The sequence below is a fragment of the Salmo salar genome, chromosome 08 (genome assembly GCF_965601325.2).
Source record: "Salmo salar chromosome 08, fSalSal1, whole genome shotgun sequence".
Taxonomy (NCBI): Eukaryota; Metazoa; Chordata; class Actinopteri; order Salmoniformes; family Salmonidae; genus Salmo; species Salmo salar.
Window position 1 is genome coordinate 15,394,287 of NC_138298.1, and position 6,235 is coordinate 15,400,521.

A 6,235-nucleotide genomic window follows, 5' to 3' on the forward strand; every position below is an offset into this window, starting at 1 on the left:
ACCGCTACCTCCGCCTTTGTGCAAGGAGGAGCAGGAGGAGCACTGCCAGAGCCTTGCAAAATGACCTCCAGTAGGCCACAAATGTGCATGTGTCTGCTCAAACGGTCAGAAACAGACTCCATGAGGGTGGTATGAGGGCCCGACGTCCACAGGTGGGGGTTGTGCTTACAGCCCAACACCGTGCAGGACGTTTGGCATTTGCCAGAGAATACCAAGATTGGCAAATTCGCCACTGGCGCACTGTGCTCTTCACAGATGAAAGCAGGTTCACACTGAGCACATGTGACAGAGTCTGGAGACGCCGTGGAGAACGTTCTGCTGCCTGCAACATCCTCCAGCATGACCGGTTTGGCGGTGGGTCAGTCATGGTGTGGGGTGGCATTTCTTTGGGGGGCCGCACAGCCCTCCATGTGCTCGCCAGAGGTAGCCTGACTGCCATTAGGTACCGAGATGAGATCCTCAGACCCCTTGTGAGACCATATGCTGGTGCGGTTGGCCCTGGGTTCCTCCTAATGCAAGACAATGCTAGACCTCATGTGGCTGGAGTGTGTCAGCAGTTACTGCAAGAGGATGGCATTGATGCTATGGACTGGCCCGCCCATTCCCCAGACCTGAATCCAATTGAGCACATCTGGGACATCATGTCTCGCTCCATCCACCAACGCCACGTTGCACCACAGACTGTCCAGGAGTTGGCGGATGCTTTAGTCCAGGTCTGGGAGGAGATCCCTCAGGAGACCATCCGCCACCTCATCAGGAGCATGCCCAGGCGTTGTAGGGAGGTCATACAGGCACGAGGCCACACACACTACTGAGCCTCATTTTGACTTGTTTTAAGGACATTACATCAAAGTTGGATCAGCCTGTAATGTGGTTTTCCACTTTAATTTTGAGTGTGACTCCAAATCCAGACCTCCATGGGTTGATAAATTGGATTTCCATTGATTATTTTTGTGTGATTTTGTTGTCAGCACATTCAACTATGTAAAGAAAAAAGTATTTAATAAGATTATTTCATTCATTCAGATCTAGGATGTGTTATTTTAGTGTTCCCCTTATTTTTTGAGCAGTGTACTTTGTATCCCTAATTTACTCAATTTTGGCAGTTCAGTTAACTTCTCCTTCCTGAGGAGTTTCTCATTTACATTTTACATTTTAGTCATTTTAGTCATTAACCTCATTGTCATGTGGTTAATGATACAAATCTAAATAAAAGTAAACTAATGCAAGATTACCATCCTCTGCCATATGAACACATTGTATAGACCATGATCCATTGAAATGAGCACAGGAAACAGCCTATAGGCCAATGCAGCAGTAGGCCTATAACTTCCATTCCTCTCACACTGAGGATTGGTGATCACCAAGGGGGAGATTGTTGAAGATTTTTTGAAATGGCTTACTGTGAGGAACTCTAGTTTTAATATAGTATAATTTTCAATGGATGTTTAACAGCTTGGAGCACCCCAAACAAAAGACAAACGTCATAAAACAAATCTTGTTTCTCACAAGTGTAGCAGGTTGTGAACTCTGCAAACAATGTTTCCACTCCGAGAATGAGAACATAAATGACTAAATCAGTGGCGACCCGTCATTCAGCCCCACATTTCTCGTAGATGTTCTGGGAAAATACGTTTTGAGCGGTCATCCAACTCGGAATTGTAAATTCTGTAACTCGGGCCTCTCTAGAGCTACGACCTGAAGATCACTGACATCATGATTCAACCTTGTTTTTAAATGTTTTTGTTGAGTTCCCAATTGTATTGAAAGCACCACAAATCCAGAGAATGACAGACTTTGATGACAAGTGAGCACAGCACAAGGTGAGTCCAAAAATGTATTGTATGCTGCTGCATAAATTATGTAATATGCCAGGGAGATATGTATACTGTAGCTAAGAAAGTAATACTAAGTGTATGTTGTGTAGTAAGCTATTAGTAGCCTCACCCTAATAATTTGGTCTATTTTTACCTCTTAATATTGCCTACTGTTCTGATTTGGTGGTGCACATGTAGCCTATAACCTGTTTTTGAGAAATGTAATAATCGAATATTGTAATAGCTTTCATTGTCTGCCCTTTATTTATCCTACGGTTCTGACTAGGTGTACAGGGAGAATACTGTAAGAACGGCCCATGTTCTGAATTCGGTCACTGTACATTTCAAAAGTGCTGAACAAATAGTTCTATTGACTACGTCCATCCTAGCTCGCTCATTAATGTCTTAATCTAAATTACGGATTGCCTCATATGCTTGTCGTCCCCTTGTGCCATAGTTTGTACATCTCAATTGTCAGTAGAAACCATATTTGTTAAAGCAAGTCAGCTATGTTTTTCTAAAAGGCAGTAAAAATGAGGCTGAATGAACTGTTTCGCTGCCAGACAAGGCTCCGCTGATAGCCAGGTGTAGCAGTGGTAAGGTGTTCGGGACTGCTGTTGGGACTCTGCTGTTGGGACAGCTTTATGTAGGCCCTAACAGTTTGTGGGCAGCGTTATAGTGTGATTAATGTATTGTGGCTTTGCTGGCATGCATCCCAGATAAAAATGTTTTTGCCCCACCAAGATTTACATGCTAAAATCGCCACTGACTGTAATTAATACATGCATTAACAGAAATGAATGTAACCAATTGAAGGGCATTAATGGTACATTTCCTACTATCTCACATATGATGACTACGGTGTACTTACCAGTGTCCTCAGCTTGAGGTTGTTAATTTATGCTCCAGTTCACAGTATCCTGTCCATGGCTCCCCTTTTTTTACCCCCTTTTCTCCCCAATTTCGATCTTGTCCCATCGCTGCAATTCACCAACGGGCTCGGGAGGCGAAGGTTCAAGTCATGTGTCCTCCGAAACTTGACCCGCCAAACCGCGCGTTTAACACCCGCTAGCTTAACCCGGAAGCCAGTCGCACCAATGTGTTAGAGGCAACACCGTTCACCTGATGACCGAGGTCAGCCTGCAGGCGCCCGGCCCGCCACAAGGAGACGCTAGTACTCCCGGCCAAACCCTCCCCTAACCCGGACGACGGTGGGCCAATTGTGCGCCGCTCTATGGGACTCCCGATCACGGCCGGTTGTGATACAGCCCGGGATTGAGCCCAGGTCTGTAGAAACGGCTCTAGCACTGCGATGCTTAAGCAATAAGGCACGAGGGGTGTGGTATATGGCCAATATACCACGGCTCAGGGATGTTCTTATGCGAGACGAAACATGGAGTCCCTGGATACAGCCCTCAGCTGTGGTTTATTGGCCATATACCACAAACACCCGAGGTGCCTTATTGTTATTATAAACTGGTTAACAACGTAATTAGAGCAGTAAAAATAAATGTTTTGTTATAACTGTGATATACCACGGCTGTCAGCCAATCGGCATTCAGGTCTCAAACCACCCAGTTTATAAAGTGCCTTAGACCGCTGTGCCAATCGGGAGGCCCCCTCCCCTTCTTGTCTCAACATTTTAAATTACACATCTTCGCACACATTTTAGATGCTTTTCACTGACCCCAGCAACTCAAATCAGCTAGGCCTATTGCCATCCGCTCTGCCAAAATTGTGGGCTTCCCAAATAGGCATAGCACTACGAGCCTGTGATTTGTAACAATCCACAGCTATTTTTTTTTTTTAAAGAAGCTAATGATCCTCGATTCCTCTGTGGCCAAGTCATGCTTTCTGGTGTAGTATTTTGATTGATTTTATTTATGTATAAACATTTACTGTCCATTTATTTACCTATTGGACCCACCGCTATGCCATTTCTCTCCAGTACTATTGGCTTTCATTGTCCAGAAGCCAAAGGCAGAATCAGTCGTCATAGCAGCCCATCCTAGTTGATGCATCTTTCAATTCCCCCTCTTTACTAAGGTTAACAGATTTTAATCTGTTACATGGAACCGCTATCAGGTGCTGCTGCTAAGAATAGCGTTTTCCCAGGCGCTGCTGTTTATTATAGCGTTTTCCCAGGTGCTCTGTTAAGCATGGTGTTTTCCCACGAATTGCATTTTCGCAAATGTTAGAAAATTGTTTTATTTGCTTGTTCTGTTAAGATGCATTATCGTGATTTTGGTCATTCCGAGCACTGTGGGTGGATGCTCTAATGGACCCAATTCATATGGGTCTGGTACATTTTCTCAAATGGCTGGTCACGTCGTCTGTCCGGCGCCACATTTTCCTAAGAGAAAACATGGAATGTGCCCACTCTGGTATTGGCACACGCAGATACAGTGCGGTAATGGTGCGCGGGTCAGCTGTCTGTTCACCCTCACCTGCCCACAAATGCTAATAACCCACTTGCAACCGACCGACTATGTGATAAAGTGAAAATCTGAGGCCCTCACCTGGCTAATATAGTAAATGCCTGTAGGCTACCAGTGGTGTGTATTCATGGTTGCCAAGAGAAGCCAGGTTTACTCAAATTGAAGGGAAAAAAAGTGTCTTTCATAATTTTCCTTACATACGCAAGAGGCTGAATGTCTCACCGGAGAAAGCATCTGAGCGAGCGAAACAGCGCCCCTCTATCTCTGTAGGCCATCTATCTGATGCAAAAAAAAAAAAAAAAAAAGACATTGTTTGCCGCCCATAGCATTGAATGCAAGGGAAGCCAACGAGCATTGGCGTTTCTCAACAAGTAGGGTAGGTCACCATGTTTTTCCTACTTGCACACAGAAATCAGAACCATGGACAACCATGAAGAGCCACATCATATTTAGATTACGTTGATTGGACTAAATAGTTTTTGGTATCTTTTAGTTGTCATTGTATTCGACTAATCATAGGTGATTTGATGATGTTGAAATGGTGCTGGAATAGTGGAGGCAGCTTCTGTTTTTTACTTGCGGTAACTCTCCGTGGTTCTAAATCAATATTTGTTTAGCGGCCCCAAAATGTCAGAAACATTAACTTGCTTGACCATGCTTTAGGTCATACCTTATTTACATAAGTATTTAGACCTTTGCTAGAAGACTCGAAATTGAGCTCAGGTGCATCCTATTTGCATTGATCATTGTTGAGCTGTTTCTACAAATTGATTGGAGTCCACCTGTGGTAAATTCAATTGAATGTACATGATTTGGAAAGGCACACACCTGTCTATATAAGGTCCCACAGTTGGACAGTTCATGTCAGAGCAAAAACCAAGCCATGAGGTCGAAGGAATTGTTCATAGAGCTCCGAGACAGGATTGTGTCGAGGCACAGATCTGGGGAAGGGTACCAAAATATGTCTGCAGCATTAAAAGTCTTCTAGAAACACAGTGGCCTCCATCATTCTTAAATTGAATAAGTTTGGAACCACCAAGACTCTTCCTGGAGCTGTCTGCCCAGCCAAACTGGGCAATTGGGGGGAGAAGGGCCTTGGCCAGGAAGGTGACTAAGAACCCGATGGTCACTTTTACAGAGCTCCTCTGTGGAGATGGGAGAACCTTCCAGAAGGACAAGCATCTCTGTAGCACTCCACCAATCAGGCCTTTATGGTAGAGTGGCCAGACGGAAGCCACTCCTCAGTAAAAGGCGCGACAGCCCACTTTGAGATTGCCAAAAGGCACCTAACGGACTCTGACCATGAGAAACAAGATTCGCTGGTCTGATGAAACCAAGATTAAAGTCTTTGGCCTGAATGCCAAGCGTCACATCTAGAGGAAACCTGGCACCATCCGAAGATGTGGATGTCAATTATGGCAGCCCCCCACAACTCTGAGGGTTAAATGCAGAAGACATTTAATTGTTGTTCAACTGACTAGGTATCCCCCTTTCCCTACGGTGAAGCATGGTGGTGGCAGCATCATGCTGTGGGGATGTTTTTCAGCAGCAGGTACTGTGAGACTAGTCCAGATCGAGGGAAAGATGAATGGAGCAAAGTGCAGAGAGATCCTTGATGAAAACCTCCTCCAGAGCGCTCGGCACCTCAGACTGGGGCAAAGGTTCACAGGACAACGACCCTAAACGCACAGCCAAGACAACGCAGGAGTGGCTTTGGGACAAGTCTCTGAATGTCCTTGAGTGGCCCAGCCAGAGTCCAGACTTGAACCAGATCAAACATCTCTGGAGAGATCTGAAAGTAGCTGTGCAGCAATGCTCCCCATCCAACCTGACAGAGATTGAGAGGATCTGCAGAGAAGAATGGGAGAAACTACCCAAATACCCCGAAGCATGTGCCATGCTTGTAGTCATACCCAAGAAGACTCGAGGCTGTAATCGCTGCCAACGGTGCTTCAACAAAGTACTGAGTAAAGGGTCTGA